General features: G+C 39.6%; 2 long non-coding RNA genes across 2 annotated transcripts in view; one reads left to right on the top strand and one right to left on the bottom strand.

Moving 5' to 3' along the window:
* Window positions 1–243: 243 nt before the first annotated feature.
* Window positions 244–27,164, top strand: part of LOC148219789 (uncharacterized) — a 31,241-nt gene continuing 4,320 nt past the window's right edge. Inside the window, exon 1 of the long non-coding RNA XR_015799280.1 lies at window positions 244–353. This is a non-coding gene — a long non-coding RNA (uncharacterized LOC148219789). The remainder of the gene's footprint in view (window positions 354–27,164) is intronic.
* Window positions 2,753–13,904, bottom strand: LOC148219790 (uncharacterized). Its single transcript, XR_015799278.1, has 2 exons — window positions 13,766–13,904; window positions 2,753–5,892 (listed from the first exon to the last, which is right to left on the bottom strand). It is a non-coding gene; the product is annotated as an uncharacterized LOC148219790 (long non-coding RNA).

Genomic DNA, 27,164 nt, shown 5'->3' on the forward strand with positions numbered 1-27,164 from the left:
GCGAGATCAAGAGCAGTGAGCAGTTCTCCGGCTGTGGACACCTTTCCCCTGCGGTGCAGTCTCCGCTCTGGCGCTGCCTGCCAGCCCCCGGTGAGCAGGGAGGAGATGCGGGGATCCCACGGGGCTGGAGGGACGCTGCGGTGAACGGCGCCTGTGTCCCACATGGGAAGGGCGGAGACGCTGCTCACGGATCCCGATGCTCCGAAAGGATGTCTGAGGTTGGCAGGAGGTGCAAGAGAGAGAGAGCGTCCGAGCAGGGAGGCAGCGGGATCCCACAGCCAAGGAAAGCAGCTCCGCCGTGTCGGGATGGCAGAGCGGAGTTTCTAGCGGCCCTCCTTCTCCGAGCCAGGCGGGTAAGAGAGAGCCAGGGCCCCAGAGAGCAGCCCCTGTCCCACCCCTCCTTTTCCAATGTTCCCCCTCTCCTCACCCCTGTGAGAGGAACTGTTACCTTAGCTATCTGAGCTTCTGGGTGTAGCCCCGAATACTTAGCATGACAATGGGAAAAATTCCACGGAAAGAAAATGGAAAAATTCGACCCCCAACAGATGCAAAAAGCAGGTTGCAAACAATTTCTCTTCTGGGATTACTATTCTGTTACAGACACACACAGAGCTGTGTAGGCGCTCTCCCCTCCGTTCCAGGCTAGGCTGACACCACAGGGGAACTTGATGCTCGTGATGACATTCTACATGCTTGGACACTGCTGGGCAGCACTACGGGAACATCCCTGTGTGTGATGCTGGAGGTCTCTGCGGGCACTTTGTCCATTGGAGGCTCTTGTTTTCACTGGGTCTTGCTTTCTAATGTAGTGTGCCTTGATCTCTAGAAGCTTCATCAGTGAAATCTTTTACTCAAAACTGGATTAAAAGTAATAGTCTGGCTCTGTCCTTGAAATTTCTAAATTCTGATGAGCAGATATCCTTATCTCTATTTTCTTGAGCTGTATTTTAAATTTTGTCCAACCGCGCAAAAAGAAAAATTTGTATTTTTAAACATGGCAAGGTGAGATTCTCACTTAATCCCATTAATAGATCACCTTGGACTTTAAAGGAAAGCAACAAAAAAACCCCTAGATGCATAATGAAGAGCTGAGAAATCAAAAGCCCGTCAACCACTCATAGAAAGCATGGGTGTGTTTTCTAGCAAACTTGTCTACAGAAAAATCTTTTGTCTAGATTAATCTTCTTAGGGAAACATTCTCACTAAAAACACACATTCTCTTTACAAGCAATTAGATTTCTTTTCTTTTTTTTTTTCTTTTCCCCCCAGATAATAATCTTAACTTTTATTGTGATACCCAGCATTTAACTTCTCTAAATTGCTGAGTTTTACACCTCTGGGAATAATTGAGTATTTTGTTCTGGTGACAAACATAGAAGTACTGAAAAACAATTATTTTCTGTGTGCCATATACATTTTCTTCATCATAAACTCTACTATTCTATTCCCTTTTTCAGAGTATTCTACAGTACTTCCCTGTATCTCTTTCTCCATTCAGCTTTAGTTTAAAAGCAAAATTGTTTGCTCAGAATCAATATCTGGAATGTTTCTTTTACAAAAAGAACATGTTAATACAATTCTAGTTTCAACCAGAATTGTGACGTAATTTCAAGCTTTACTTTAAAAAAATACTCAGAGAAGCTGTATATCTTAACAGTGTACTTTGTAGTAAATTCTTTCTTTACAAATTATTGCCCAGCTGTACTGTGTGCTCTCTGAACTTAGAGGGGAACGTGGAATCATCAACATTGCTGTAAAGTGTGACTGCACTGTGGTTTACAGTGCAAGAACAGGGCATCAGCATAGCATTGAAGGGACACAAGGACATCCAGCTGTGAGGTAGGGAGCAGGGCTGTAACCCCAGGAGTCATCAATAAATCTGCAGCACTGCATTGTTGCTTGATAACTTACAAATGCTGTCATGGAAAATGCATTGCCTTGATGAGAACAATAAAGCTATTCCCTCTATGTCCTTAAGGGAAAATATTTTATTCTGTGATGCCTTGGTATGCCTGGGATGAGGCATGTCTCTGTCATTCCAAAGTGTCGGGAAGGGTGTTTCCTTGGAAGAAGTTTTGGGTTGGCCTGTTCATCTGGCTTCACCTTGACATCAGCACTGCACTGCTGTTTGTGTCCTTTCCATATTCTTCCCACCTTCCCTGAGGAGCCTGTAATTCAAGAGTATGAATACTTTCTGTCTCAAATGAACTAGCACCCATTCCTCAACACTGCTTGTTTTTTGGCAGTGCTGTCTCTTACAAAACCATAAAGAAAATCAACCACTTCTGCACCAACAGAAATAATGTGGCCTGTTACATGAGATAATACAAATCAAGAGTTTATGTATAGTGTAAGAGGAATGAGTTCCTGGGAGAGTTGATGATGTGTCTGTTCCATAGACCTGGGGCCTGAAGTATGAAAATCAGGAGGTGATTACATTTAATTATTTGACTATTTAGGTCTTCAGATTTAGAGACAAATTCATCAGCAGATGCAGGTGTAAAATAATGCTCTGTAAAGGGACAAAGCTGCAGCTTTGTGGGCTGCAACATTCCCCCCCAAAACAGTGGGCTGCAAGAACCATCTTGGAACATACCATTCACTTTAGACCTTTCCCCAGGCAGAACTCCGATATTCTGCAAAAATTTTACCCCTGCCCCATGCTTATCTATTCTCAAGTGTTTCTAAATGATGCCACAGGGAGCATGGAGAGTGTCTATTCTCTTCTAAAGAAGAAACTTGAAATGAGGCATGTTTTGCATGGTCTTTATTTAGGAAAGTTTTGAATAAAACTGGCTTATTTGTTTTGATATGTTGTGCTTTTAGCTTTTATAGAGAGAGAAAGAAGCAAAAATGAAGTAAGAGGAGGAAAATTAATGTGGAGTGATTGTAGTCATATTAGTCAAGCTGGAATTCATAGGAGATTTGTATATATGCCTGCATGAACGATCTTCTCTTCAAATTGATTCAAAGGAAAAGCATTAAATCATGCAAAATGAGAGATGTGGAAATGGCTGAAGTTACACTCCTTGTCTGTTTTGCTTTCTTTCCTAAGAGAGAAACCATGTTATGTCAGACAGTGAAAGATAATAAATATGAAAGCGTGTAATATGACTGCTGTAAAAACCCTGCTGGATTGTGAATTGTATTTTATTATCTGATATGAAGAAAGCAATTGCTTTAAATAAAGTACAGAAACATCAGACACTATGGTAAACAGCCCATGATCTACTAAAGAGAAGAATCACTTAGGATTCTGTGGCCAGGATGCAGTTCATGATCCCTGGTAGTACTGGCAAATTTATATGGGTTTAACCACAATGCATCAACCTATCAGGTGCCTATCAGGCAACGAGCAGCACACCTAGGTAAATGCCACTAAGGTGCTTCAACTTGGGATGCTGTCTGTCTCTCTCCTTTTATGTTCTTCCACCATGTCTCTAGCTTTGGAAGGCTCTGTTACCATGCAGAATATATTACCTCCAGGCACCCTTGAGTCAAAATTGCTCCCTTGTCAGTTGTTAGACAGCTACAGAAGTGGGTTTTCTGGCTTTATGGTTGTTGGCGTTATGGAAACCACAGGGCACTTGGACCTTGGATATCCTGCCTTCACAAAGCCCTGATGTTCACAACATCACAAAGTCCTAGCTACTGTCAGCCTCCAGCTCTCCTCTTTGCCCTTCAGCTGCTGATAAGCAACATTAGAGGTGATCAGTGTTCTCCCTTGATAGGAGAACATCAGGAATCTAGGAATATTATGGTTACAGTGAATGGTCTGTCATGACTTCCCCAAAGATAGGAGGGATACACACTGACTGCCAATTTCTCTTGCTACATTCTTCCAAGATCAAACTATCCTGCAAGAAAAGGACAGGTTTTCAGCTTGCCCATGGGATTTCTTCCCAGTTGAAATCTGCACCAGAAAGATAATCACCACAGCACATGGCTAAACAAAGATATGAATCCATATTCTGGAGTATGAAGCTTCCAGATAAACCTCACACAAATTTATATTTTCTTCAACAAGTCAAATACAAATTAAAATTATATATTTTATTAAAATAATTCAGGTATTTTTTAAAAAAATTAAATCATGTGGTCTCATCCAGAACATTCACAGTATGAAGAGCAGGGCCAATTGCTGTGGAACTAACTCAAAGTCACTTTGGTAGAAGAGTTCACTGTTACAAACACTAGGTTTGTCCTTGTTCTGCTGTCCTCATGGCTGTCAATGTATTTTCCTGTGGAAATAAGAGAAGAAAAGGAATTCCAAAAAAACACAGCAAAATGTATTTTAGCACATGACAGTGCTGCAGAGAGACAACAAAACAGCAGTAGGATGCAGTTTTCCTGACACTTCTGTGGTATGACGGTGTTGGTGATCTGTAGTAACATTTGCTGCATCCCAGTGGTCAAATCACCACAGCCTGATGCAAATCTCAACTTGCATATTTGGGTGACAGAGCACTAACTTAAGGGAAGATAGTATGACTTTTTGAATCATTATATATTCTTTACAAATCTACATTGTGCCCCAATCGGGTCCCCACTTTTCTCAGACATTTATGCCCACACATAGGTCCTCTTTGGTACAACATGGCTGTGGTCATTTACATTGCCATAAGTTCTGACAAATTATTTTGACTTTTACTATTCCCTCTAAGACTCTAGAGTGGGAAGATTGGTTTTCCCACTTTTTTTCAGTTTTTGTAATGCCCTGCTTAGTTATTGGTTAGTGAGGCTCAATAGGAAAGACAAACTAGGGTGACTTTTTATAGCTGTTGAATTTTTAGAACAACCCGTATCACACCAGTCCCACACCAGGCTCAGGAAACAGGAATATTTTTAGCTACAATTCCTAGCTTAAAAATGACTGAATGTCCCTCAGTTCAATAGCAGTTGTCAAACCTAGTAGAGGATCAAAAAGAAATGGAAATCAAGATTACTATTTTGTGTTCTGACTTAGGCAATGAACAACAGTGGATGTATCCTGAGTCATGTTATGTTTTTTTTCTCTTAGTAATCAACACTTGCATTATCCATACTATGTTTTCCGATCCTTGGCTCTGAGCGAACAAAATTGTTCTGCATCTGTGCATCTTGGCATAGTCTGAGCCAGATTATGATGGATGGAGCCGTCCAAAGATGGATGTACCTCATATTGTATTGGCCCTTGCTGCAAGTGAATGGTGCCTCCCCTCTCCTCATTATCCCCTTGGAGCTAATTATGCTCATTTATTTGTATGGTCACGGCTCTGCAACAGTCCATCTGTTACACAGACATGCTGATATTAAACAACCTGTTCTCCTGCATTGCCTGGGAGAAACTCAGGACAAGTGTCCATGCGCTTCATATCTTTAAGAGAGAGGACAGTTTTAGTAGAAGCAAATTAAAATCTTCCTATATGGAGCCTACTGCAGCATGACCAATAACACACCTTCCTGAAAAGTCAGGAATGAAATTTGGTAGTGAAAGAAAAATGTTGCAACAGAAAACTGCTGGGAAAAGAGAGAAGGATTTGGCTGCCTCTGTGGATAATGGTGAGCACGATAGGGAGAAAGATCTTCGAGATGTTCTACTTGCAGGAGGATTTGAAAAAAAAACAACAAAAAAATTGAGTATGAAAGTCTTGTGCAAATGAATATGTAGGGACTAAGTGGGTGGTGAGAATGGGGCTTTTAACAGTTACTAATATATATTGACAGGGATTTCATATGGGCAAGGCATTGTATTGCATTGACATCTTTATTAAGTCACCTGCAGGCTGGTATGATTTCCTGCACAGGCCAGGTTGATTAGCAGGGTACAACATTGGTAGAATGGATAACACAATGGGATAGACCCCGTTCGCTTCCAGATTGTAGCCAAGGTCACCAGAAAATAGCAGGCCACTGTTCAAAATCAAGAAAATTATATATTAGTTAATTAAAAAAATTACTGGCAAAGTTGTTCTTTTCAAAGCATGCCTTTCTGTGCTGTTCTGTTAACCACCCCAGGACTCTCAGGGCTGGAAACAACCTTTGTCAAATGGAAGTACATAGTCTCACATGGCTTCAGGAATCTAGAATCTGGGTCAGAGAAAGGAACAGCAAACATTGTAAAGTTGATGATGTGTCATAAATCCTGACAGAAGAGAAATTCTCACCAGGAGCAGTAATACTAAAATTATTCCAATACTCACTGTCAATTAAGGTGAGGCCTCCACCTACACGGAGTTTTATGTTGCTGCTTTGTAAACACCTCTTCTCCAGATGTTAATGCAATCTGGAATGTCAAATCAAGTAGGTATTATGGACATACTTTGTCAGATATATTCTTGCAAAGGCCAGTGCTTGTATTTCCCTGAACCCCCATTGCCTGTAAAATTCACCATGAAATGAGATCATGTGACAATATCCAGGGGCAGTAAATACCAAGACTTTTATGGTAGCTCAGGTATTAGGCCCTATGTAGCAAAGAGAAAGGATGATGCTCTCCACCAGCCAGTGCTGGCTGCAATACATTCACAGGAGCAGTGTGGAAAAGTTTCTGTTCAAGTGTGGAAAAGCTTCTATTCAAGTGTAGATGTAGAATGCTCTCAAACAGAACAGACTTGCTTTTGGACTGAGTCCTCAATAATGCAGCCTATGATTTTCCTGCCTTCAAGATAGGAAACAGTATCTGAGACGACAGAAAGACTGCTTAAATGACTCTCCAAGTAAACCTGCTTGAGGTAAAGCTGCAGATTCCTGCCATCAAAATGTTTTGCTACTGACTGAAAGAGGTCTCTTGTGGCTTGACACGTGCTCTGGTTGCAAGTGCTGGGACCAGAAATCACCACCTCACAGCTCCTATTAGAAGTAGTTCCTATTTCTGTCAAGACTTGTGGACATGATGCGGAGACGAGTTCTAGTAATTCTTCTCCTTTATCTTGATGATGTTTTTAAAGAAAAAATTGTATCTGAAACTAAAAGTACATTAGTTCATTTTGTCATGACTGCAAGAGGACCTGCCAAAACACATTTTTGTGAATATTTTCAGTGGAGATAATTTTTCTGTTCCTCTTTTTGCCATCTTATTCAGAAATATCTGTATTTCATAAATAAACAATAAAAGTTAGTTACAGATCAACATTTAACAGGTAACAGCAAAAGTTATAGGTAAGTGATAAATGTTGCGTCTCTTCAGTGAGGAAGGAAGATGTGGTGTCTCTCAATTCATCCACTTTAACACGGAAGATTTTCCTATCCCCTTTTTTTATTAGTCATATTGGAGTTTCTTGTTTGTTTGTTTTCTGATTAAAATGTATGTGGAAAATGGCAGTCTGATGTTAAAAAATAATTTCGACTTATATTTTTATGCTACCTCCCTTCAGCAACAAAAAAAGCCCCATAAAACCAAAACCCAAGCACAAAAACTTGAGAAGTTGAAAACACACAAATATTTTCCAGTCTTTCATTTCGTCATAGAGTTCTGGTCCTTTTGTCCATGCATGAGGTGCTGAATGCAATTTATAATGTATGTGATGCACAAATAAAAGTCATTAAATCTGTTTGGACTCTGCCAAGTGGTGCCCACGCTTCCCCTGCTGGTATGGGCCCATTTCTTCTTGTGGCTCACTGCTGCTCTTAGGCTTGTGCAGACAAAAGCATGCCATGCACAGCAAACAGCTTTCCTACAAGACAGATTGGCCTGCTCTGGCTGGCTGCAAAGCACAGTATGGTCAAACCAGCTGTGCACTGTAATTCTAGCTGTGATCCAACACATGAATGAGAAACTTATGCAAGCCCTCCCATTATGCTTTATTTATACTTGAAATCTCTTTTATGAAGGTCTTTTTGCATCCCATGTTGCAAATTTGACACCAAATACCTCTATCTCTGCACTAATATTAGAGCTGCTTTTAGAATGCAAACCAGCTCCAATATATCCAGATGTCTGTGTGTTTCTATGCAGTGAGAACAGAGAAACAGAGCCTGTGCCCAGGGCTTGGTGAACGGATTACAATAAAATTCCTGTTGTTCCCTTCTTGCCTTGAGTATATCTACTTGAATATTAAGTGTCACTGTGATATCTCAAGTGAAGTGAGAAGGTGTTTATAGTCTCCCTCAGCCATCCACTTCAATGTGTAGACTTTGTTTCCTTTGACGTAAGAAGACCTCATCTCTGCATCCTGTTTTTTACCCTCTTCAATCTGGAATGTAGCTGAAAGGCTGGCTTTTCATGGCAAGTCTCGATGAGGTGACAAAAACCAGTAGCTATGAGCTAAGATAGTCGTATTTCATATTGACGTATGAACCACGAGCTAGAGTGCCATGGTAAACTGCTCTTTGGAGGCAGCTAATTTTCTTGAATGTCTGAATTTGCCTTTCATTTTTATCAGCTAAAAATTAGGCAGAATTTTTCTCACCTTGTTCTCACAGAATAAGGGCTAAGGAGAAGAAATTATTCTGCTTTTGCAAGGTGTATGCTGGTCTTCTTTTGATATTTAGGACATAATAATTGTACTCATGTCTGTTTTTTTGGGTCTCTTACTATTAGGAGTAGAATCAGTTCATACAGCACTAAGATGAGATTTAAAAATTCTCAAGGCAGCTGCCTCGTATCATGCCTGGGAAGGGGAGGGCATTTGCAGAAAAGGCTGCTAGAGCATCTAACTTTGCTTGCTAAGGGATTTTGGAAACTACAGAAGGTGAAGCATTTTTTTACCCACTGGCATTATGATGCTTCAAGAGCAAAACCAGCCCAACTCCCAGCTGCTGAAATTGGCATGCAGAGGCTGTGTGTACCTGACTTTGCATTTTATAGATGAATACATGGTCTACTCAGTCACAGTGGGAAATATCAGGTGTTTAGTACCTGAATAATGCACTGGGAATGGGACAACACAGCCTTTTGCTTCCTCCTATGCATTAAATTTGAAAGCAGCTTCAGAGATATGTTGCTCAGGGCCTTGCCATCTCTTTCATGTGCTAGGTAACAACTGATTATGCTGGAGTAATCCACTCATCAGAGTGCAGAGTTTGAGTAATCAATCCATAGATGTCCAAGGCTGCAATGTTTACAGAATATGGTATGTCCCACCCTCAAGGGGAAGGGAGCACTCAAGACTTGCAGATGCTTGTGGTTGAAAGGATCAACAGAAGTCAGAGGGTCTGCAAAAACTAAGTTCTGCTTGGTAAAAATGCACTTTGAATGGAAATTTGTATAAGTTTGTCCCTGATGTCGTGTATAAACACATGGCAGTGGGTTTTGGGTAAAGTGGTAGAGTAAAAGGGAAGGAAGGATTCCAGGATGGAAGGATTCCAGGAAGGAAGGATTCCAGGAAGGATTCCAGGAAGGAAGGAAAGAAAGAAGGAAAGAAGAAGGAAAGGAAGGAAGGAAGGAAGGAAGGAAGGAAGGAAGGAAGGAAGGAAGAAAGAAAGAAAGAAAGAAAGAAAGAAAGAAAGAAAGAAAGAAAGAAAGAAAGAAAGAAAGAAAGAAAGAAGAAAGAAAGAAAGAAAGAAAGAAAGAAAGAAAGAAAGAAAGAAAGAAAGAAAGAAAGAAAGAAGAAAGAAAGAAAGAAAGAAAGAAAGAAAGAAAGAAAGAAAGAAAGAAAGAAAGAAAGAAAGAAAGAAAGAAAGAAGAAAGAAAGAAAGAGAAAGAAAGAAAGAAAGAAAGAAAGAAAGAAAGAAAAGAAAGAAAAGAAAGAAAGAAAGAAAGAAAGAAAGAAAGAAAGAAAGAAAGAAAGAAGAAAGAAAGAAAGAAAGAAAGAAAGAAAGAAAGAAAGAAAGAAAGAAAGAAAGAAAGAAAGAAAGAAAGAAAGAGAGAAAGAAAGAAAGAAAGAAAGAAAAGAAAGAAAGAAAGAAAGAAAGAAAGAAAGAAAGAAAGAAAGAAAGAAAGAAAGAAAGAAAGAAAGAAAGAAAGAAAGAAAGAAAGAAAGAAAGAAAGAAAGAAAGAAAGAAAGAAAGAAAGAAAGAAAGAAAGAAAGAAAGAAAGAAAGAAAGAACACCTGTTGGCATGTTACTAATTCACAAAGTGCTGCAGGAATGTTCAGTTGGAGCTGTGTGGAAAGGGGACTATGGTCGGATTTGTAAGTAGATTACACTTCTCTTTTTGGTCAGAGCTCTTTCTGATGCTTTCGTGGTGACTTGCCACCTCCAGGCAGAGGCAGTCCCACAGTGGTGGTGTTATGCTTGTGAGACCTGCTGGCAAGGGACCTGGCTGCCTGCAGCTCTTGTCACCACTGTCTCCAAACGAGAAGTGACATCAGGGCTCTTGTACATATCAGCGTGTCTCCACTAAATAAATGTTGAAGTTTTTCGCTGTCAAACATACATATTTTCATAAAAGCTTTGGATAGTATTTCCTTCTTGGCTTTTGCATCACTCAGAGATAAATCTGAAGTGAACTGCCAGTCTCCAAAATGAACAGGAGGGAGGAAGATTTGATAGACACCTGGACACAGAAATAACCTCTGTTTATTCTATTATTAGAGAAATAGTAAGACTATATCTGAGTAAGTTTAAGCTGAAAGGAATTTCTTGGGAATGCTTGATTGTCCTCTGTGTAGAATGTATTTTTAGCAATCTTCTGCTTATAGAAAGAACAATTTTCTGCTGTTGACAATCCAAAAATAGCTATGAGTAAAACCCATTAGATTTTATGCAGGGAAAATATTATTTTTTTCTCTTTGATTCATCTCACCAGTGAGAGAAAATGCATCCTCTGGATCTAGAGAAAATGAAATTATTATTGTTCCCCTGATGTTATGAAAGCTGAAGGGAGGAAGCTAATTGGAAGAAAATTAATACTACTCAAACTTCCACAAGAAAAGTCAATTTTTTAAAGTGAAAATACAGTAGAAGCTAGTTAAATTTCAGTCCTTTAAGACATGCATTTTCCTTGAGGCAGTGAAGCCATGACTAATATTAGTCTCCATTAGCTGTGTGGTGGGTTGGTGCAGGAACCAAACACCCACTGGACTGCTTGCTCACTCCCACCACCCAACTGGAAAAGAAGGGAGAGAGTAGGAAGAATGGAAGTGAAGCTTATGAGTGAGGTAAAAAGAGGGGTAGTACTTACTAGTTACCTTTATGGAAAAAATCAGCTTGATCTGGGAAAATGAGATTAATTGATTGCCAATGTAAATAGATTTGTTTGGGTTTTTTTATGCACATACCTGTAATATTTATATTGATATATAGACTAGAAATAATTTATACAGATATATATTTCTATAAATATAAGAACACATACCTCAGGCAACTCTGTAGTATATATGATTATTTGACTATAAAATTGCTATTAGAATACAATTATACTTTATATATAAAATATATAAAATATATAAGATATATAAATATACAATTACGGAATTTTTGATTTGGCCATTGGAAAACAAACATGAAAAAGAGTCAAGCATTTACCAGACTGGGGAAAACTCTATTCTTCCTCCCTTTCCCTGGCTCACCTTCATCCCTGACCTGGGTCCTGAAGTGCCTCTGTTCGACCTGTTTGAAAGTGCCAGTTCTGGCACTGGGCAGCCCTGGTCTCTCCTCTCACTGACTGTGTTGCAGCACACTGCTGCCAGAACTTGGACACCCACATCCAATACTCTTGGCAATGTAAACAAAGTCAAAACAGACACCATTTCCCCCCACAAATCTCCAGCAAAAGCTTTTATGGAGATTATGGAGAGTCTATAGAGAGATAGATGGAACCTATTTGTTATAAAAATTGTTAAAAGGTCCAAATATTGAAAAAACCTGGTAATTGCTAATAAATGTGTAAGTGAAAGATGAAAATATGGTTTAGATAGCAACTTCATTGCCTAACACATTCAATTAAACTCATAGCCTTAAGGCAGACAAGTCAAAATTTCTCCTTTGTTCTTTGAATATGTTTTCAAAACATAAACTTTCAAGTACAATTGGAAATATTGTAAAGAAGTGTATGCAGAAACTAATTAGATTGAGCAGAGACGAATAGGAGTAATAAGACTACTGCACAACTTCTAACTTAATTTGATCTTTGGCAAGATTGAGTTTCAAGGGAGAAAATAATAGAAGAAGATTGGAGATTTTTGAGAAACAAGCAGAGGTAATATTAAGTGAATGAGGCTTTCCTTGCTGCAATTTTGGATAGGGAGTAATGTAGAACAACTTTGAGGACCTGCAGTTTTCCATCCCATATCAACCAAAATTTAGGCCTCTTCAGATTGCTTATTCCTTGACTGGTGCTGGAGGGTGGAAGCTAAAATTTATGTGGTCGGGGAGTCGTGTGAAGTTTGGGCACAAGCTGGAGCAAAGCATAAAACTGAAATTCAAATACAATGAGGCGGAGAAAAAATAAGTAAACAAGAAAGAGAGACAGGCAGCAGGATAAAAAGCAAGGGAGAGTGTTGTGGAGGACACTTTACTGTGGCAGCTGAATATTAAAATATGAAGTTCTGAAGATGAGTCGTGTTGCCTGACTGAGGGTGCTGCTGTCAACACACGGAATCAGGAATACCTTGGATTTTACTTCTTCCTCAAAACTTAACAAAGCAGACTCCTCAATGCAAGTGTCTAGGCTTTGGTGGAAATTACATTCTCTTTCTCTGAATGCTTAAGTGCCCTAGAGGTACCTATCCAGGTACCTCTATGACAGACACAATTATTTGATATTTCATAGAGGGTCTGTTTTAACTCTTTGCCAAAGGAAGAGTCTTCTATGCTCTTTGGAACTCCAAGTGCACTTGCACTAGTAGTTTTCAGGGATACTTCCAGACTGTCTGATTTTCAGGTTCAAGCTCTGAGCCAGGGCTGAAACTCCAAAACTGGCTTGGACACCGTACTGTAAATAAATGTGCCATGTAGTGTAGAGAGATTATTTATCCAATGTTTATCCAATATATCATTCAGATGTACCAGGACTAAGGAGACCTTAATGTTGAACCAAAAAAACTTCTTGTGCCTTTCACTGATAAGTCATTTGAGTATCCAAATTTCTTATCTTCATCTGAAAAGATGAGATGGTAAATTTGTCAATTTTCCTTTCTGCTGGTGAGTTCTGCACAATGTTAAAACAAATCCACCCCAAACCACTGTTTGCTAAGCTGGAATTTCTTCAAATACTGCAGTGACAAAGTTGCTGCTCACCCTTAGGCAGTTTTTTGAACTCTCAAATGCATGTTTCTCCTTAATTATCAATATGTTTGAACAAGAAAAATGCTTATTTTTATTCTGATAGATTCTTATCTATTGCCTTTTATTTATTACAGGCAAACCCCTAACACATCAGATGAATTACTTTAGCCATTGCTATTCCCAACCACTCCTTCAATAGTACACACATTTGTAATGGAAAATGATTTATTCCAAGAAGCTTTCAGCATCTTAGAGACAATCTTCTACAGTCACTTCCAATTGTTTTGCCTGTATTTTCCATATAAAGGAACATATTTTTTTTCTGGAGGAGTTTTGTACTAAATAAAAGATATATCTCTCTAAGGCCTGGTAGCCTAGTTCATGCACACACAGGTACTGCCCTCTCATCCCAAAACAGTGAGGATTTGATCCTTGCTAATGGTGCATTTCTCACAGTCCTTCGGACTCTGTTATGTGCATACCATCTGCCCTACCACTGACTGCCACAGAACATTCTGTACCCTGAGCAGGAAGACTGGCAGGCAGTGTGCAGCTCCTGTCATGTCATTTGTTCTGGCACCTTCTTGTTCCTGTTTCTGGCCTTTGAAACCTGTCTCTGAGCTTGGCCACTGATGCTGGTCCTGTTGGGCAGCCCCAGACAAGGGTCTTGGCTTACCATGCTGCTGAATGCCCATGGAGGTGACAGGAGCATCATGCCAAGCTTGGTATGAGTATGTACCCAGGAGGGCTCTGAGGTCTGCTCTCCTCAGGATCTTGTAGCTGTGAACTGTTGGTTTGCAGAGCAGACAACCTGCAGAGCTGCCTTTCCTGTTTTCATGGAGGAGACACAGAGGGAATGTCTCAGTAGTCTTCAAGAAAGTAAATACTTGTTATAAACAGCTCTACTGAAGACTCCTCCTCTCCATCTTCACATCTTGCTGTATTAATCCAAATATTTTAGGCTTTTTCTAAACAACAGAAAAGACAATGACATGCAAATGTACTCCTGACATTGGATAAGGCACAATTGTAAGAAACTTCTCTGGCATTATTGCCACAACATTGTTAATTTTTCTGCTCTCAGTAAGAACTGATGACGCTATGCAGATACTATGGCTTTCTGTGTTGGGGGTACCAATATTTGGGAGTACTTGCAGCTAGAGGGAGAAATTCCTGTCAAGGAAGACATTGTGATTCTCCTTGGAGCTCGTTCACAGAACTTATTAAGTGAGCACAGTGAGCATTTTCAGAATGACAACTTGACTTTGAGAAATGTGAGGACATTCTACTGAACTAAATGTGGAAATAGAAAGTTACTTTCTAACAAGTATAAGCATCCTTTTTTTCCTTTTTCTTACCATTATTAAGGTTAGTGATAAGTCATCAAATTCTATGTTTCTTATATTTCATCTACTTACTCTTTTTCCATGGTGATTAAGTGAAAGTCACCTGTGTCTAAGGAATAATTGTAATTTATAATTCTGTTGTGAAACTCATGTCACAGGATTTTGTCAGAATTGTAAGATGTCTCAGAATAGGATTGAAAACTCTTTGTTCCTGGGTATCCAGGAGTATGCTTTTTCTTGGGTACTTTAACAAATGTGTTATGATAGTCCAGGTGTTTCAGTGCAGGAAGATTTTTAAGGCTCCTCTTGGCAGAGGATGTATAGTAAAATAAAGAGTCACTTTGCACTTCATTTACACATCTATTTTAGGCTGTGAGTGGGGATAGGATGCCTGAGTAGCAGTATTAATTTGATTCAAGAAAGCAGGTTTTGTGATCACAGCTGGGTGGTGCCAGCCCATTGATTTTTTACTGCAATACATTCCTTTCCTGAATTTGTTATATTATGGCTACATAGTTGGAGCTGATATTAGAAATGATTGTCTCTCTGTTTTACCAGCTTTGGATGTATTAGAATTCTTCTGGATGCAGACTTGGCATTTAAATTTTTATATCAGTTTCTCTCAGTACTATAGCTCTTTCACAGTCTGGATAGTGCATAGATTTTCAAAGCTCATGGATAGTCTTCATTTGTGAGGAACAGTGGTATTATGGTATTTCCATACTCAGAGGACAAGAAAGGGATCTGCTTCTCTTTCCTCCAAAGCAATCAGCTGGAAAAAAGGTAACTTTTCTTCAGGCTTTGTTTGGGTGTAGTGCAAAGAAAGAATGCAGTGGAAACAGTGATATCTGTCAACATTTTCATCATTATTCAGACCTTCTCGTCAAGTGGAACTGATAGTAGGCTCAAAATTGTATAGATATCTGGAAGGTGCTTCTCAGAATTATGTCACCAATTTTGGTCACGTATTTCATTTTTTCCAGAGAGGAACAGAGGGAATTCAAGAGTACCGGACTAAAAAAAAAGCACTGAAATATTTTGGTTTCAGACAAAGAAAACAAATATAATGGTGACATTCGTAAAGTAAATAATGAGGGGTCAAACAATTTTATCAGTTTTTTATTTAGATACAACCTGTCTCTATGATGTGCCTTACATTTGTCCTGCCAGGTAGAAAGACAAGGCGTCATGAAAGAATTTTCTAATTTTGATTGCTCCATGTGGTAGGATAAATCTGCTATGGACCAACAGGAAATCCCCAATTACTTCATAGTCTTCCTTCCATTGTGGTATCTTCAGTGCTTTAGAAAACACACATTCATTGTAATTCTTCTTCATGTGCATGGTTTATCTTTGCTATGGGTGATTGAAATGAACTAATTCTGAAGGCCTTTTTTGGAGGGGAAAAATATTTCTTTTTGTGTTTGATCTCTGTATCAAAACAGATCAAAAATATTAAAACCTGAGAATTACAGGGGGGTCCCTCTCTTCACAACATTAATATGAACTGTTCTTACTGCTCAATTCCCCTTTATCAATTAAAGCTTGTCATGACTGAGACTCTCTCTCCTCCCCAAAACATAGATCTTACTGCAAAAAAGTGAGTTAAGCTTCGATTTTGACCTTTAATAAATGTTGCAGAAGATTCTGCAGTAAGAAAAGGTCCCATTTAGAAATGTAAGATTTTTAGTTTCAAAGTGATAAAAAAACCCGTATTGAACTAATACAAAGGCTTTTTTTCAGGTTTGAGTTCAAGACTATTTACTCTTCTCCCTGAAATCATGTCGACATGTCGTGTTTTTGCTTCTAGTACTTTGGTCATTCAAAACCATTTGCTTGGAGATTTTCCTGCCAAACTGCAGGCAGCTTCTTCTTTTCTGTGTCCCTTTGCTTGTCCTTCACAGGATGTAGTCACAGCTCTGCTGCTGAGAGGATGCTCTGCTGATTGTCACTGCTTTCCTACCCTTATGCTGCACAGAAGAGGTGATTTGCTGGAAGCATATGACTGAACTGGGTTAGAGAAAGTGTGCATTCTGCATAGGAATGCCCAGATCTGGGGTGGTTAGCCTCTCCTTTGGCCTTTCTAACGTGCTTTGTCAGTGTCCTTTCTGACAGTGATAGCTCCAGCACCTACAAAGAGCTTCATGAATCAGTGGTATTTGAAACACATATCATTTGAGTGTGATGATGGGGGGAAAAAAGAAATAGGCAAGCAGGATAACCGTCTTGGGGATCACAGTGTGAGCCAGAAAAGCATAGGGGTGGGAGGAGAAAATAAAGTCAGCTGTGCAAGAGAAAATTTGGAGTAGAAAGCAGGCCACCAGAGCCCCAAATGAAATAGGATTTTAGTCAGCCTGCTGCATAACTAATTCATTTTTCAGCTAAATCCACAAAGATCTCTCTTTATAGGCTTACATCAAATTTTGCAGGACTGAACAAGGTCTGCAAAACTGGACGTGCTAGCTTAAAAGAGATAATGAAAAGGACAGGCCAGTGCAGATTTCCAGTGCACTCAGTAATTCCAGTGCAGAATGACCAGAGAACAATACGAAGTCTGTACTGAATTACATGAAGAGTCTCTGGGCTGGGAATCAGAAGGCAAAAGAAACAATAGAAACCTGTCACCCACAGAAAGCTCTGTACATGGGAAATAGCTGGTGTATGGTGAGGCTGTGTTACCACTTGCCAAGCTGGATGACTGACCAGATCTGTCACCACTAACGTCCTTCAGAGCTCTTCTTATCTTCTCTTTGCCAAGATGTAAGCTGGGATCCCAAGCTGCATGCTCAGGGTAGGATCTGTGTTACTACTTCTCAAAAGTACAAAAACCACAACTCTGCTAAACAGCAATATATTTTTGGGAACACTTTTTAACTTCTGTCATGCCCATGTCTGTGCTGCTGCCAGAACTATTGCTGACTTAAGGAAGAGGTGGTATTTTTCCTCTAGCCTGTTATTTTCATTTTTTAAGCAGTTACTGATTTTTTCTTTGTGAGGAAACTCAAGATTTTAATAGGATTTTAAAATCCTTTCCGCTTCTGATTCAGATCCTCGCATCAACCACATGATAAGAATATGTTCTCCTTGGCTTTAAGAAGGCAGACACCTCTAGTTCTATACCAGAGGACCCAGACTGCTGTTCCCCCAGAGCAGTTCAGCTGTAAACTTTCCATGCCGTGTGTCAGCATCTGCCTGTGCCCTGTTTTGTCCTTGGAAGACAGAGTGTATGTGTTAAGCAAGTGTGTTCTAATGGTACATGTAGGTGCAGCTACTGCAAAGGCAAACAGAGCACACCAGCTGTCCTTACATGGTGCTCTTGCCCTTTTGGCCTTGTCCAGTACCAGCTTAACTGATCTGAGGGACAGCATCAGAGCACCCTGCTTAGACACTTAACTGTGTTGAGTCATTTGTGAGGAAGAGTGAAAGAAAACTGGCGTAATTAAAACTGAAGAATATTTTCCTTTGTGATTTTAATAGGTCAACACTTCTTTCAGGAATGAAAATAATTTCAAGGATATTTCCCAAGAGACACGGGACAATGGATTTAGGCAATGAGAGAGACACATTTCCTGGTCCTTTGAACTTCACTCGTTTCACTGAAGTTTCCCATTCTATCTTTCAGAGACTAATTTTGAGAACTTATCATACACAGTGAAAGGCTCATGTTACTGAGTGATGCCTGGTCTGAGGCGTCTTTGACATTTTCCCATAGTTGCTTTTTAAGATTTTTTTTTTTTAACCTAGATTTTACCTAGATTGCTTGTGGTTGATATGGAATGATGGCATGGGCTTGTTCCATCTAGATCACTATCCCAGTCTGACTTGTGCTAGGGCAAAGACTGTACTATATTTTCTGAAAATATTATTTCCTCCTTACTTCTGCCCTTGCTGTATTGGATCAGGTTCCGCCTGATAGCTGTGATGCCAATAAATCACTCTACCCCAGGAAAGTCTCTATTGCTTTGAGTTCTACATTACTGGATTAAGAATATTGGCTATTTGATTAAGAACAATGAATATTTTTAGTTTAATTATGGTGATAAGTGCTTCTTCTGTAGTTTGTGTTCTCCTTCACTTTCTAATTATTTTGTGCAGTTTCCCACTTTTTCTGAAAGCTTCTAAGAGTTTTTTTCCACAAAAAATGGCTTCCAGCATAATTTCCCCTTCCCAATGAAAAGTTCCTTTCTTCTGTCATGAATTGATTAAATACTACCCAAAACCAAGAGTTATTGATGTTTTGTAAAAAAACCCATGAAATCAGAAACAGGAAAATTGTGCTGGTTGTTGATTCTTTGAGTAGTTCTGAGAAGCATTTATTTTTTCATATTTTGTTAGACAGGAAAAAACCGAAATAAACAAAGCAGCATCGGTTGATTTATCAGACGTGTCGAGTCTAAAACAAAGACCTTGATTTCAAGGATCTTACTATTTTCTTTGTATCAGAACCAGTCCTTCAATATTGAGCTGACATCTGTACTTAGTGGTTTACAAGACTGCTTGTACAACTGCTTCTGTACCCTCATCTGACTTGGCTGACAGCTCTTTACAGTTAGAACTATTTAAGTTGCATTTAGGGAGAAACAGTCATCACTTGTAAACACTCTTTTTATAGGAACGTCCATGATTCAACTTCCAGCTCTCCACCTTCACAAGAACACTACAAAGTCATATAGAAAATATAAAGCATATAAAGCAGAAGAACGTATGACACTTTGAAACTACTCCTTTCCTGAGGTCATCATGGTTTCCTTTCAGACAACTCTCTAAAGGATGCTCACGAAATCTCATCAGCTCATTTAGAGAGAAATGGTTTTGTTTCTTTTTCTTAAACCACGTGTCCTCAGAGGTCCTTCCAGCAATAACCAACAAACAGCTACAGCCGGAGAAGAAGAGTGACTATGAGGATGCTGTGAGCTCACTGATGAAGAAACTTTAACAAGAAAATAGAGGGAAAAGTTGAATTATGTGGAATGCCGTGTGCCATCCCGTGTCTGTCACCACAAAATTAAAATTTTGCAAGGAGTTGAAAATAAGAAGGGTTAGTTATCAAGGTCTGGCAGAAAGCTTTCAGATAAGGCTTTGTGATTTCTAAATCCTGCTTCCTGCAGGAAGAATCAAAGGCTGTCTAATGTGGATAGAAAAATAAACTTAGGACAAGGCATTTAAAAAGTTAAAATATCTTCTTTATAATCTGTATGTCCTTTGTGTGCATCTTTTGTGCTTGCTCCCATTTGGTGCAAATGACTGTCATAACCCTCATATTGGCAGAGTAAAATGCGCTTTAAACCTCAAGCCGTATGAAGAATAAAATTACCTCTTTGAGACGAGACACACTAAGTGCACCACTTCCTACAAAGTGGCAAAAATAATGAGCAGATGCTGAAGTACTCAGGATTGCTATACACTCTTCCAGCAGTTGCATATTCCCAGGAGTTAAAATTGCATGCACATCAAATGGAGAATTAGTAACATGGATTTCCAGGTGTAGGGAAAGAGATTCATTAGTAAATACTATCTGGCAGACAGAAGAAAAATGGGAAGATGTCTCATAATTTTCACTGTAAGTCAGTGGAAGGGACTGAGAGCAGGACAGATTAGAGAGATGTCTGAAGAAGAAGAAAAATAAAAGCTTGTATTGCTTCTGCATCAATCTGGACAGGTATCTCAATGGAAAACTGGTAATTCCTCTTAATTTTTATCAAAGAAAATCCAAGTGGTTTATTGATTTATTAAGTACATATGGTATTATACATTCAGAATCCAGACTCAGACTGCTGTAAAGGCTTTTATAAGTACGGAATCACAAAAGGAAGGCCAGTAAAAATGTGGGCCCAGTGCTGAATGAAGTGGGAGTCCTGTTGAGATTGGACATTGCAAAACATGAGTACTTAATGCCCTCTTTGCCTCAGACTTTACTGGCGAGACTGACCTTCAGGAATCCCAGGGACAAGAGACCAGGCGAAGCCTGGAAGAAAGAACACGTGAAAAAGTGATCAGGTCAGGGAATACTTATGCAAACTGGACAAAGGTAAATGCATGAATCCTGATGTGATACACGTGCAAGAACTGGGGAAGCTGGCTCAGTCCTGGCTCACAGACAGCTGGCTCACCAGTGCTGCAATTGGGTTCCAGTTGTGGTATCACCAGTATGAGAGAGACACAGACATATTGGGAGGGTCCAGCAAAGCGCCACTATGGCATTAAGGGACTGGGGCATTTCTCGTGTGAGGAAAGATTTAGAAAGCTAAGACTGTTCAGCTGGTAAAAAAGATAGTTCAGGAGGGAATGTTACCAACGCATGCAGAGAAGGGAGATTGGAAAGAAGTGAAGCCAAGCTCTTTTCAGGGTTGCCTGGTGAGAGGCAGTGGGTACTTAATGAAATATAGGAGGTTCCTCCTGAACACTAGGAAATAATTTTTCACTGTAGGGATGATAAAAAATTGGCACAGATCACACAGAGACACTGTGCATCATGCCTCCTTGGAAATCTCCAAAAACCACTTGACATGTTCCTGGGCAATTGACTGTTCCTGGCCCTGCTAGAGGAGAGGGAGTTGGTCCAGATTGCCTCCAGAGATCCATTCCAGACTCAGCCATCCTGTGAGTCTTTGGTACTGTTATCAGCATTACAACATTAAACTACTAAATGTGTATAAACACTTTCCAACCTCCAAAATAAGAACCTCCAAAAGCCCTCACCTCCTCCACTTTCACACAGTTACGTGCAGTTCCCTCCTTCACTTCGAACATGTGAGTTTCATGCATTTCTCTTTCCTGGCAATGTGATTCTCCCACCACAGTTCTCTTCTGTGCTATAGGACATACTCAATGTTCAGCAGTGCTTAGGCTGCTCCATAAAGTCCACATATCCTGCTCTAGTGGGGTGTTATGTGATCTCTCTGCATAGTCTGGGCTGGGGTTGCATGTCTTTGAGCCTCAGCCAGCTGGAGAGCAGCTGCTGGCAGTGGGGAGGAAGATGTTCCAGGATGTGGAGATGCCTTTGTCTGTGATGTTTCCACAGTGTCAAATTGGCCTGACTGCTGCTCCGACCTCACTGTTCCCCTCTAGGGGTGCTCCCCATCACCACAGTTCAGTGCTCCTTTCCTGTTATTCTATTTGACTCTCTCTGTGTTCAAAAGTTGCTTGGTAATCTCCTGGTTATGGTTTGATCTGTCTGAAGGTCATCATTCTCTTCAACACTATCAGCTGGGGCTCAAACCATGTCAGGCAATTTTGAGTGTGTCGTGCACACAGTTTACACTCATGTTTGCATGTTAATACTTTTGCTAGGGTGGTGTGTGGTGTGGTCCATTCTCACAGGAAAAATATAGAGAAGACTTGTTCTGGATGGCGAGAAAATAAAAGATGATGGACATAAATATATAGGAAATCCCCATCTGACATGTGGAAAAACTTCTTTCCCTTGACAGCTGTGCAGCCTACCAGAGAGCTGTGGAGATCCTTGAAGATATCTAAACTTTTACTGGAAAAGTTGCTTAGAAAGCTTTTCTACTTCACTCTGCTTTAAGCAAAAGGAGAGTACTGGAAAGTGCAAGAAATTTCTACCAGGCTACATGTTTGTGTAAATGGCAAACCTGTGGAAAATGTCTATGTTGTGAGATGTTATTCTACAGCAAATGATAGTGATGGGCCAAAATATTTTGATTCTGCTCAAAAAGAAGATTCTCAGCATTTCATTTTAGAATTGATGAAATAATTGGATTTGATTTGAACAGAGAGCTTGTACTGTTAGACTCCTTTCTGTGCAATGCTGCCAAAACACCCCATTCTGCAATTCTGCAAATAAAGGTTCCCAAGACAAATAATGCCCTTTTCTCAGAGTAAAGTGTCTGTAATCCAGGTGAAAAACTCACTCAAATCAGACTGTGTAAGAGAGACAGGGCAGACAGAGTAACAAACTAAAGGTCTGAAGAATTGCCATATTCATACAAAAACAAATAGAGCAAGCATAACTGGCTCAGACAGGAAAAATTGGCTTGCTGAAACAAGACAGAACATTTTCATGTTGCTTGGAACCCTATGTAAGAGATAATTTTTTTCTTTTCTTTTTGAAAGACAGTTGATAGGAAAATAGTGTTTTCTGAATAATTGCACTGTTTTTTTTTCTCACCTTCCTTGATGGAAATAGTCCTGAGTATGTCCTGCAGTATATACAACACACCCTTGCAGTGCTTATTAACGTGTCATAATTTTAAGCGCTCAAGTGCATTCTAACTGTCTAACAAGAAATGTTAAAATATCTTCATCAGACTTCATAATATGCGAGATGTGCTGGGCTTATTAATGCCTCCAGAGGAGTTGTGACCTGGTGTCAGACTAGATTTGTCAACACAAAAATTTTCTTGGGTTTTAAAAGCTGAAATAGAAAAATAGAAAACCTACTAAGCTTTTAAAGAGCATTAATTATCACTGAAATTCTCACAGTACTGGAAGACCTTGGAAATTGCCACTTGACATAAATGTGAGATAGTGTGAAGAGCAAAGTCCCTGTCAGAGCTGGAATATATGTTAAATGTAATTTGCAAGGAATTTTACCTTACTAAGTACTCTGTAAAATGTTTTTCAGGATTTGGAAGTAAAAAATTGATGAATTGTATCAAATTAAAGAATGAAGAATCACTTTCCCATTTTGAAATCTCCAAAAATATTTCATGAAAATCAATTCCCGCCCAAGTGATAAGTTATTATGGGATGGGATTTTTTGTGTTGGTTTTTTTCCATTAGCTTGTATTTGTGTGTTTTTGTTTGTTTGTTTGGGTTTTTCTGTTTCTTAGCGTTGGGTTTTTTTTAGTTTTTTTTTTAAGCACTCATTTATTTATCATTGTTGTATTGACGGTTTTGCTTGCAGTAAGAAAGGGCCTTAAGATTCTATCTTCTAAACCATGAAGTCCATCTCTGGTGCAATGAGTACTAGCCATACCATAAGAAGCTGGTGTTTGTTTCACAAAAATTCAACACACTTACTATGCATGGATCTCTGTGATGCTTTGAATCTGCTAGATATCTTCTTGGTAATGGAACTGAACCAGGATTTTCTATTTATGGGGAAAGTCACTGTTCCAGAAAACCTCTGACTCACACCAAAACAAAACAGAATTTTTAACTCACCATGTTGATGTTTTGCATTCTCTCTTTTAGGATGCAATCTTGGAGAATTCAGAGTTGCCCAGAAAGGATTTCCATATAATTTAGTGTATAAGTCTCCAGCATTGCATTAAAACACCAGTATTTTTCTGGATGTCTGCTGAACTGTCTTAATTTACATTATGGGAGAGGTGTATTGGTTCTCTAAGGACAATGAGGCACTTTGTTCCCCTTCCTAACTTCCTTGAGAAGAGAAAGTTCTGTATACTTGGAGTTTGGGATAACTGCAAAGGAAGACTCAAGGCAATCCCTTGAAACATTAAGAACCTGTCAGTTGAAGTCTTCCATGAAGAGAAAGAAATCTGTGTGTATTGTGCTTGTGAAATTTCATCTGTGTCTATCAATCATTCTCCTTCTCTCTCCCTCTTTTTTCTCTCTCTTTTTCCTCCCTGCTTCCTTCTTGTTTATACTTTCACCTTTTTCTTTCCTGTCAGGTAAGCCTGTAGCTCTTTCTGAACCTGTATTTACCCACGTGTGTGTTCGAACTGTGTATGTGTTCACACTTTGCCTTTGAACAGAAGCACAAGAGCAAACCTGGTCCTGAAGACCAGTTTTTATTCCCAGGGTATGCTCTGGTTTCCTGTTTCCTTTGGGCCTGACAACGTGTTATCTTGTTCTGAAGGTTTGTACCTTATCTAGCACAGACACTGCATGTCAGTGGCTTTGAAGAGACAACAATATCCTAAATGTTAGGCAGACATGACTAAAGTACTGTGTTTTGTAGCAACATGCTCGTAGATTATTCTAGGACACACTGTCTTTTGTATTTGAGGCTTGTCATGTTTTCAGACCAGTGTTCAATGCTGGATGTCCCCAAGACTGTGAAAGGTAAGTGTGAGGTTGCACACTGGCTGCCTTGTGGAAGAAGAAGGCCTCGTTCTACACTGCTCATTATCAAGAGCCCTAGGATATCCTTTATGTAGTGCAGACAGCAGTACTAGTCTGGTTTTTCCACAAGGAATATACCTCACACTTTCTGGGCATTCTGAGGTTAAAGACCTTTGGAGAAAATTTATTTTTAGTAGTCTATCAGCTTTCAGGACACTTACAAGAAGAAATGTAAAGGTGTGGCAGAGGCCTAGAGAACCCAGTGAATTTGATCTTGCCTCTTGAGTAGTACCACCATAACTGAAAGGCAGTACGTTCTGCTTTGTGCTGTGACAATCCTGCAAAGAGACAAACCTGGCAAACTCTTTATGGTTGGGTAACAGCTCCATTTCTGCATGGGGAAACACATGGTTCATAGCCAGGCTTGGAGTGGTTGGCATGGAGCTAGACCCTTCAGAGAACATCCAGTAAGCCTCATGTACCCAGATTTTGTACCTGGCTGGAACTAGCTCCTTTTCTGAGGTGCTAAAGAAATGCAGGACATCGAGGGGTCCTGTAGCTGAAGGTATTTTTTTCCTGAAATGCATAACAAGTCTGAAATGCAGAAATTTGGAAAAATAAGTGTATCTATTTTTGGCCTTTTGTGTCAAGGAACCCTAAGGGTGTTCAGATGCTCTTTTCTCTCTTGCGTGACTAGCTAATGGTTCTTACAAGGTCACTTGGAAGTGGAAAGCAGCTGTGCTCCTCTTGGCTAAGGACTGAGACATCCTGAAAAAGACATTTAGGTGGTGTTAGTGGAATGAGGAAAGACTCCACAGGAAAATGGCCACAAGAAAACACATGAATCCAGAGAAGAATTTCTAAACAACTTCATAGATTCTGATTCTGGTAGTTGAAAGGCTTCCAAAATTGCATAATCCCTTCAGTATATGACAACTATGGAGGAAAAGGTACCAGAAAAATGGTCTACCACTATGCAGGGTTTTTTTTTGATATCTCATCTACTGGCTGTGACATATAAAGGTCTTCTGCTCTGCCTAATTTCTGTTTTTGCAGAGAAAGACGGATAACCCTGCCTGAGGAGAGCTCTGTTGTCACTCTCAGGCTGTTGTATTTCTTTGTATGTAGTAGCTGTGTCAAGACGGACATGACTGGCACCATCACCAGCCTTTTATTATCTTAAAAACTTCTCATGCCTTCTCTCAGGCAGCTCCACACAGCTCTGACTCCTTCCGTCCTTCTCTCTGCAAATTCCCTTCTTCCTTCTACATGTCTGGCTAACCCAACCTGTCCCTTACCTGGCCGCCTAACCCTGTCTGTCCCTCACACAACACCTTCTCACCTTATCTGTCCCTTGCATGACCACATGTTGCTTATCTCCTCACAGCACAGCCAGCAAGCTCCTTCCCGAATTGCAGCAGACTCTGATTCTCCAGCTGACTCTCAACCCACTGTTTTATAACCCCCATCCTCACTGGGCAGGCAAGGCTGTTTTCATCCCTCAGTAGTCAGTACAGCTGTAATTCATTGGGGAAGACTGCCTTCAGCACTATCCTTACAAGCCATCCTCCCATATTTGCAGCACCAAATGAATGCAAATTTTCTTAGCAATTTAAAGGCAAATCATGAATGAAAATATAGAAACAGATACAATTTTATAATATTATAAATATCGAAGATATTTACATTTGGTCAACATTTGTCAAATGTATTTTCAGGAATAGAATATGAGTAAATGTGACCTGTGAAAGGCTGTATTGAAAAATCCAGCCGTATTAGTGCAGGAAGGCAAACTCAGCCTGATGTCCATGTACATACTGCAGTAAAAACGTCCTTGCATATACCAAAATTGTTTCAGTGACTGGTTTACTGGGAGTTGAGGAAACTGGATGAAGTTCGGAGAAAGAAAGGCAGAATGTATTTTTTCCTGTATAATATGAGTAGGAACTAATATTGAGATCTTGAAAACCAGTGATGGTCTGTAGGCTATTAAACCCATTTGCTCAGTATTTACAGTAATATTTTTTGAAAAATCAGTTTCAGGACGCAAAACCTGTTCTGATTTTTTTCCTCTCTGTATATTTGACTTAGAACAGATAATATAAATAAAACCAGAAAATATAAATAAAAGCAGATTTTAAAATACGTACTACAGGCTTCTAATTAATTTCAATTTCTGTTGAAGCATAACTGGATGTAATAGCATGAGTAAAAGCCTCTTTTATGTTAAGAAAACTATATATCATTGTTTGCTATATAAAATGAAGATTTTCCCTCCGTATGTTATGTAATTGCCATAGCTACCTGATTACCAACAAATCAATAAAATAAAATAAAATAAAAAAGACCCCAAGCACATATTTCAGAAGCTAACAACTGTTTTTAAAACCAGTGTGGTCAGGAGGGTGAGGGAGGGGATTCTGCCCCTCTGCTCTACTCTGGAGTAGTTGAAGGGAGTCCAGAGAAGAGACACCATGACAGTGAGAGGGATAGATCACCTCTCCTATGAAGAAAGGATGAGAGAATTGGTATTGTTAAGCCTGGAAAAGAGAAAGTTTTGGTATAACCTAACTGTGGCCTTCCAGTCTCTGAAGGGAACTTACAGAAAAGATGGAGAGGAATTGTTTAGAAAGGTATATGGTGACAGGACAAAGGGGAATGGGTTCAAATTGAAAGAGTAATTTTAGATTAGATATTACTAAGAAATTCTTTACTGTGATGATAGTCTGACACTAG

Source organism: Sturnus vulgaris, chromosome Z (assembly GCF_052056855.1).
Source record: "Sturnus vulgaris isolate bStuVul1 chromosome Z, bStuVul1.hap1, whole genome shotgun sequence".
NCBI classification, from domain to species: Eukaryota; Metazoa; Chordata; class Aves; order Passeriformes; family Sturnidae; genus Sturnus; species Sturnus vulgaris.